Consider the following 6,388-nt stretch of genomic DNA (forward strand, 5'->3'; position numbering starts at 1 on the left):
AAACTCAGATAATAAGTTGTCAAATGAGGAAGATGAAAATGCAGAGTTGGAGGCAAAGTCAGAGGAGTCAGAAAGCACAGATGATGTTCAGACAGGCCAAACAGAGTAAAGAGACAGCGAGAGAACAACCATCCACATCTGGTCATCGTCTCCTCTGGGCCAAGACTACAATGTACACCCTGTCATTGTCTTCTAAATATATATCACTATTAACAGTACCTATAGGTTTTTACTTTTTACTTAATTTTCTGATAAATTATATATTCTGATCAATCTAATAACGTTTCATGCTTTTTTAAGATTCGCCAGTTCACCAGTATGTTCTCGGGGAAACCATACCCAACTGGACTGAAGGTGTTTGTCTTGGCCACAACAAATGGCGTGGTCTTAGATTTTGTTGTGTACCAAGGCAAGACCACCTTCCCAATCACAGCAGGACAGGGCATCGGAGCACAAGCTGTTCTTCATTTGACTAAATCTATTCCCAGAGAAACCTACTTGGTCTTTGACCAATACTTTACGACTGTCAACCTTTTGAACACCCTGGTGTAGAAGGGGGTATCGCTTTTTGAAATATCATACCCCATAACCAAGAAATACATACTAGGGGGGCACATTTCCTGAAGAAATGTGAGTGGTGCTTGCCGTGGCATCATAAACATAGCTATGATGTCATTTCCATGATGTCATAGCTGATGTTGGTCTCAATGATAAGTCTATGAGACTTTTTGGGGCAGAGGCAATTAACCACCCACCCCTTAGAAAAGTCATAGCACCCCATTCCCGAATAAGGCGAATGATTTGACACCTCATTCATGGGTCTACGACAAACGGTGTGGGACTTGTTACGTGCCAAACTTTTGTACAGAAGAAGAAGAAAAAAAAGAAGAATAAGCCTGAGAGATAATAGTTTCAAAAAATTTGTAAAAATTTCAAAATACAAACACCACACTTACAATGATGTGTTAGTTCCAGTCAAAGTTTATACTGATTCCTAATATTTTCTTTGTAATTTCCTTGTTGTGTTCATGGTTCGTTTTCGGATATACTAACTTCCGTTGTCCAGTGTGGTGGACACAACATATTGTGAAAATAAAACTAAAACTAAAAAAAAAACTTGTCAGTATGCTCATTGCCTTTCAAACAATTAGAAAAAGGAAAAATAAAAGAAATTTGAAAATATTTTTTTCCTGGTAGTCAGGAGGTTAAATAAAATGCATTATTATTATTATTATTATTATTATTATAAGGCTGTCTGAATTTATTTGGGTGAAACAAAGTTTATTTATTTAGTGGAGCTGAAATTGTGTCCCAGTCCGGCCCTGTTAAGGACTGTCCTAAGAGACCTTGAATTAAAGTTACAGTTAATCAGGTGCAGAAGCAAAAGCACTAGAGCTCTTGGAATCAGACGTTCTGGTGGCCACATGATTTGTCAAACTTCAGCGCATCAGGAGATGGAGAACAGACCGAGCACAAACCTGGCTACATAAAGAAGAGAAAGTCTGACAGATATGAACATTTCTAAAGGCAGGTCTCTGGGTGGAGACTGAGTGAGACGAGTTTCTTCATGTTCTCTGTGCTGTTTGAAGAAGATCTGCAGGAGTTTGGACTGGTTCTTTGTTTACAGAAACTCAATTCATTCAATGTCTACAACAAACTGCTGCGTCCCTGTGTGTGTGCAAAACGTTACCAAAACTCATACAGAATAAAATATACTGTGTGAATGTTCACATAAAAATCCAATTCAAAGGAAAGACTCTCATTTTATTTGTCACATACACAGCCATACACAGTGTGATAAAAATATAATTTTTTAAAAACATATTTTACAACATATAGAACTTTAAGCTGGAAAATGTATTATATTTATAAGGTTGCTAAACAGAACATATTTACAGTAGAAGTGTATGAGGTGTTAAAGTGTAGAAATGATTCAGGATAAATTACAGACGATTCAGAAGGAATTACAAACTGCAGTTATTCCTCGTTAGTGTGACACATGAGCAGTGTTTAAACAGGAACCAACGGAATGTGCAACGTATCAGGAAGTGTGTAAATGTGCAGTGTGACCAGTAGTGTGTTACATCCTGAGTCTGATGTGGTAGGAGGTATGTAGTGTGTGTGTGTGTGTGTGTTAAAGTGTTCTTCCTCCCACTGTGAGTTTTCTCCTCATCTGATTTGATCTTCACCTCGTCTTCATCTAAGAGAAACAAACAGACAAAAAAGTTCTACATTAAATCTGGTGTAAAATCCCACATGTGGAAAGACTGGACTGTCCATGACATCACTTTTGACCTCAACATTAGTGAGCTTTAATAATGTAAAATAAACACATGAAGTGATTTTATTTTTAAAGCTTCAATTTTATTTATATATAAGTTGATCCATATTCCATGTGGATCAACTTATATAGAACTAAATGTCCTCCAATGAACCTGTGACACATCACCCACCACCACACAAAATGTCCTCCAATGAACCTGTGACACATCACCCACCACCGCGCAAAATGTCCTCCAATGAACCTGTGACACATCACCCACCACCGCGCAAAATGTCCTCCAATGAAACTGTGACACATCACCCACCACCGCGCAAAATGAAACTGTGACACATTACCCACCACCGCACAAAATGTCCTCCAATGAAACTGTGACACATTACCCACCACCGCGCAAAATGTCCTCCAATGAAACGGTGACACATTACCCACCACCGTGCAAAATGTCCTCCAATAAAACTGTGACACATTACCCACCACCGCGCAAATTGTCCTCCAATGAAACTGTGACACATTACCCACCACCGCGCAAAATGAAACTGTGACACATTACCCACCACCGCACAAAATGTCCTCCAATGAAACTGTGACATTACCCACCACCGCGCAAAATGTCCTCCAATGAAACTGTGACACATTACCCACCACCCGCGCAAAATATCCTCCAATGAAACTGTGACACATTAACCACCGCGCAAAATCTCCAGCGAGACTGTGAGTCATTACATACCGTACCAAAGTGGTTATGAAAAGAAGGTCTACAGTAGCATGATCCAAAAAATTACAATTCATGGTCAGAAAGTTGTAATGAAAATGGTTAGAATGTTGATCCAAACATCTGCATTGTGCAGCAAAACTGCATGAGGACCAGATTCACAAATCTTTTGTCTTGATTCTGCTTCAGGTTAATTTTCCAATATTAAGTGTCTCTCTGGCTTTTTTTTAGTGCTGAACAATTCTTGTATGAATAAACACATGTACACATAAAGGCTAGTGATCAGAAGGCCATGAGTTCAAATCCCAGCACCACTAAACTGCTACTGTTGTGTCCTTAGACTTGAAGCTTAAACCTTCATCTGCTCAGTTGCATCCTGTCTCAGCTGTAAGTCTCTTTGGTTAACAGCTTTAATCACATGAGCTCATTTGAAGGAATTAAAATGTTGATGGTCTATACAATTTACTCAAATTCGGATGAGTCCATGTTACAGTGAGCTCCCTATGTGCTGTGAGTTCTGTGCTGTGACCGTCTCCATATCATATATACGTAATATATAACATATACCACTACAGTGAATACACTACTACCATGGCTGAATTCAGGAGTAGGTACAGTATATTACAAAAATCCCTAACAAAGATTTATTAATGTAAAATAAACACATGAACTGATTTTATTTTGAAAGCTTAAATTTTATTTTCATTTCACTTAATAACATGTCTTGTTTTATACCACACAAAATCTTTTTCCAATGAGACGATGAGCCATTCAACATTCGACAAAAGTGGTTATAACAAGATGAACCGTAGCGCGATCCAAAAACGTTACATGCAATCGGCAAAAAGTTGATGAAAGGAAGATTGTAGACTGTTTGGCAGCACAGCGTTATAACGCTCCTGATCTCATCACTGGTACTCATCAAATATTATTAAAATACGGTGAATAGATTCATACAGGACATACACCATCACGACAAACCCATAAAAGGATTTGTACATAGTGTAAATTCTTCTGATAAACTCACAAATGGATCCACACCTAACGTAGGTCGCTTCAACCAGCTGGTGAATGGGTTCATCCCTCTCATATGCTACTCCAACAAGCCCATGGATCCATGGATGGAACTCACAAATGGATCCGTACATAATGTAAGTTCTTCTGATAAACCCATAAATGGATTCACACCTAGCGTAGGTCGTTTCAACCAGCTGGTGAATGGGTTCATCCCTCTCATATGCTACTCCAACAAGCCCATGGATCCATGGATGGAACTCACAAATGGATCCGTACATAATGTAGGTTTTTCTGATAAACTCATAAATGGATTCACACCTAACGTAGGTCGTTTCAACCAGCTGGTGAATGGGTTCATCCCACTCATATGCTACTCCAACAAGCCCATGGATCCATGGATGGAACTCACAAATGGATCCGTACATAATGTAAGTTCTTCTGATAAACCCATAAATGGATTCACACCTAGCGTAGGTCGTTTCAACCAGCTGGTGAATGGGTTCATACCACTCTATTACATATCCTGTTACAACAAGCCCATGGATCCGTTCGTACCATTGATATGCTCTTCTGACAAACCTGTGAAATTCATGACAATAATAAGCCATTGTCATGAAGTTGTTTATCCAAAGGTAAGCCATGGCAAGGACAAGAAATCAGAAGACATACGGGTTTATATTGAGATTTTAGTGCGGGTTGCTGGCTGAATGATAAAAAAATGGCTTCATAGTCCTCATAGAAAGAGGTCTAGCCCTAGTTCATGTTCCAATGATCCCGCACTAATTCTTTTAAATGGAGCCCATCAGTGCAGGATCATTGGCACATGGACTAGGACTGTGAGGACATAGTTGGTGTCCTCACTAAACACTTAAGTACTAAATGTAGAAAAGAGATTTGTATTGTATGAATACTGTATCAGCACAATCCTCTGTAACATGATTAAAGGCTGTTAATGTGTTGGTGCTTTTAGTCTCAAGATTTCAAAGCACTTTTTGCTGTAAATGCCATGACTGTAAATATAGCAATAAATTCCCATTTACTGTGTGAAGAGGAAACACAGCTCTTTGCATTATGCTTTAAAATGAGAAAGGCTTACCTTTTTTATTTGTGTGTGTGTTGAGGAAATCAGAAGCAGCAGGTAAATTCCTGGATGAGAGATTGTAAGACAGCGTAGCTCTACATGGTGCACAAAAGATGCCTGTGGCATTGGGGCGTGGTCAGTCCTCAGATATAACAGACAACAGGCGACTGAAAAAGGCAGCTGAAAACATGTGATTACTGTGTTTTATTACTGCCAGTCTACTTATGTACTAACCCTAACCCAGGGGTATCTTTTAATATTACGTGTATTTTTTCTAGTGCTGAACAATTCTGGTATGAACAAACACATGTCATGACTTACACTACTGGGGTAGCAGCCATCTTGTTAGAAGCATTTCCTGTGGCAGCCATCTTGTTTTAGGCTCCAATATAAAAGAAGAGGTGTGGAGCATGAATTCTCTGTGAGATGGTCATTCCCAGGGGTTATATGTTTTTGGATGAGAATATAACCTGGGTGCTTTCTGTGTCTATAGACTAGTGATGGTGAGATGAAGCCTCATTCAGGTATCAAGGTTTCCCAGCGGATAGCTTCACCAAAAAAGGTAATTTCATGAAGCTTCATTTACGAACTTTGTGTACTGCCATCTAGTGGATAAATGTTGTGTAACAAATAGACCAAACACTCTCACTCACTCACTCACTCACTCATCGTCTCTACCGCTTTATCCTGTATTCAGGGTCGTAGGGACCTGGAGCCTATCCCAGGAGACTTAGGGCATGAGGCGGGGTACAAGCCATCGCAGGGCACACTCACACACACTCACACATTCATTCACACACTACGGGCAATTTGGAAATGCTAATTAGCCTAATCTGCAGGTCTTTGGACTGTAGGCGGAAACCAGGGTAAACCAGGGAAACTCACCAAGCACGGGGAGAACATCCAAACTTCACGCACACAGAGACGGGATAGTCCCAAACATTGCAAGTAAATTTATATACTGTGTATAGACGGGTGCACCTCAATAAATTAAAATAGTATCTAGATCTATTTCGTTTATTTACTTCAAAGACAGATACTCATATATTATATAGATTCATTATAGGTTACCTCAGCCTTCAAATGGTCTCTCAGTCTGGTTCAGTCATTGCTAAACAAGCAGGCTGTTCACAGAGTACTAATGTGTTTCTAATGTGGTAGAAAAATGTACACTAACAACAGGGATAACCGCAGCCTTGAAAGGATTATAAAACTAAGCCCATTTAAGAACTTGTGGAGATTCAGCAGGAGTGGACTGCAGCTGGAGTCAGTGCTTTAAGAGCCACCCCACACG

At 39.6% G+C, this 6,388-nt stretch overlaps 1 long non-coding RNA gene across 1 annotated transcript; it reads right to left on the bottom strand.

The window, feature by feature from the left end:
* Positions 1-1,380: 1,380 nt before the first annotated feature.
* Positions 1,381-5,481, bottom strand: LOC128527539 (uncharacterized). The gene is made up of 3 exons (XR_008360888.1): positions 5,416-5,481; positions 5,110-5,274; positions 1,381-2,200 (listed from the first exon to the last, which is right to left on the bottom strand). It is a non-coding gene; the product is annotated as an uncharacterized LOC128527539 (long non-coding RNA).
* Between the last annotated feature and the right edge of the window lie 907 nt (positions 5,482-6,388).

Source organism: Clarias gariepinus, chromosome 7 (assembly GCF_024256425.1).
Source record: "Clarias gariepinus isolate MV-2021 ecotype Netherlands chromosome 7, CGAR_prim_01v2, whole genome shotgun sequence".
In the NCBI taxonomy this organism is placed as follows: domain Eukaryota; kingdom Metazoa; phylum Chordata; class Actinopteri; order Siluriformes; family Clariidae; genus Clarias; species Clarias gariepinus.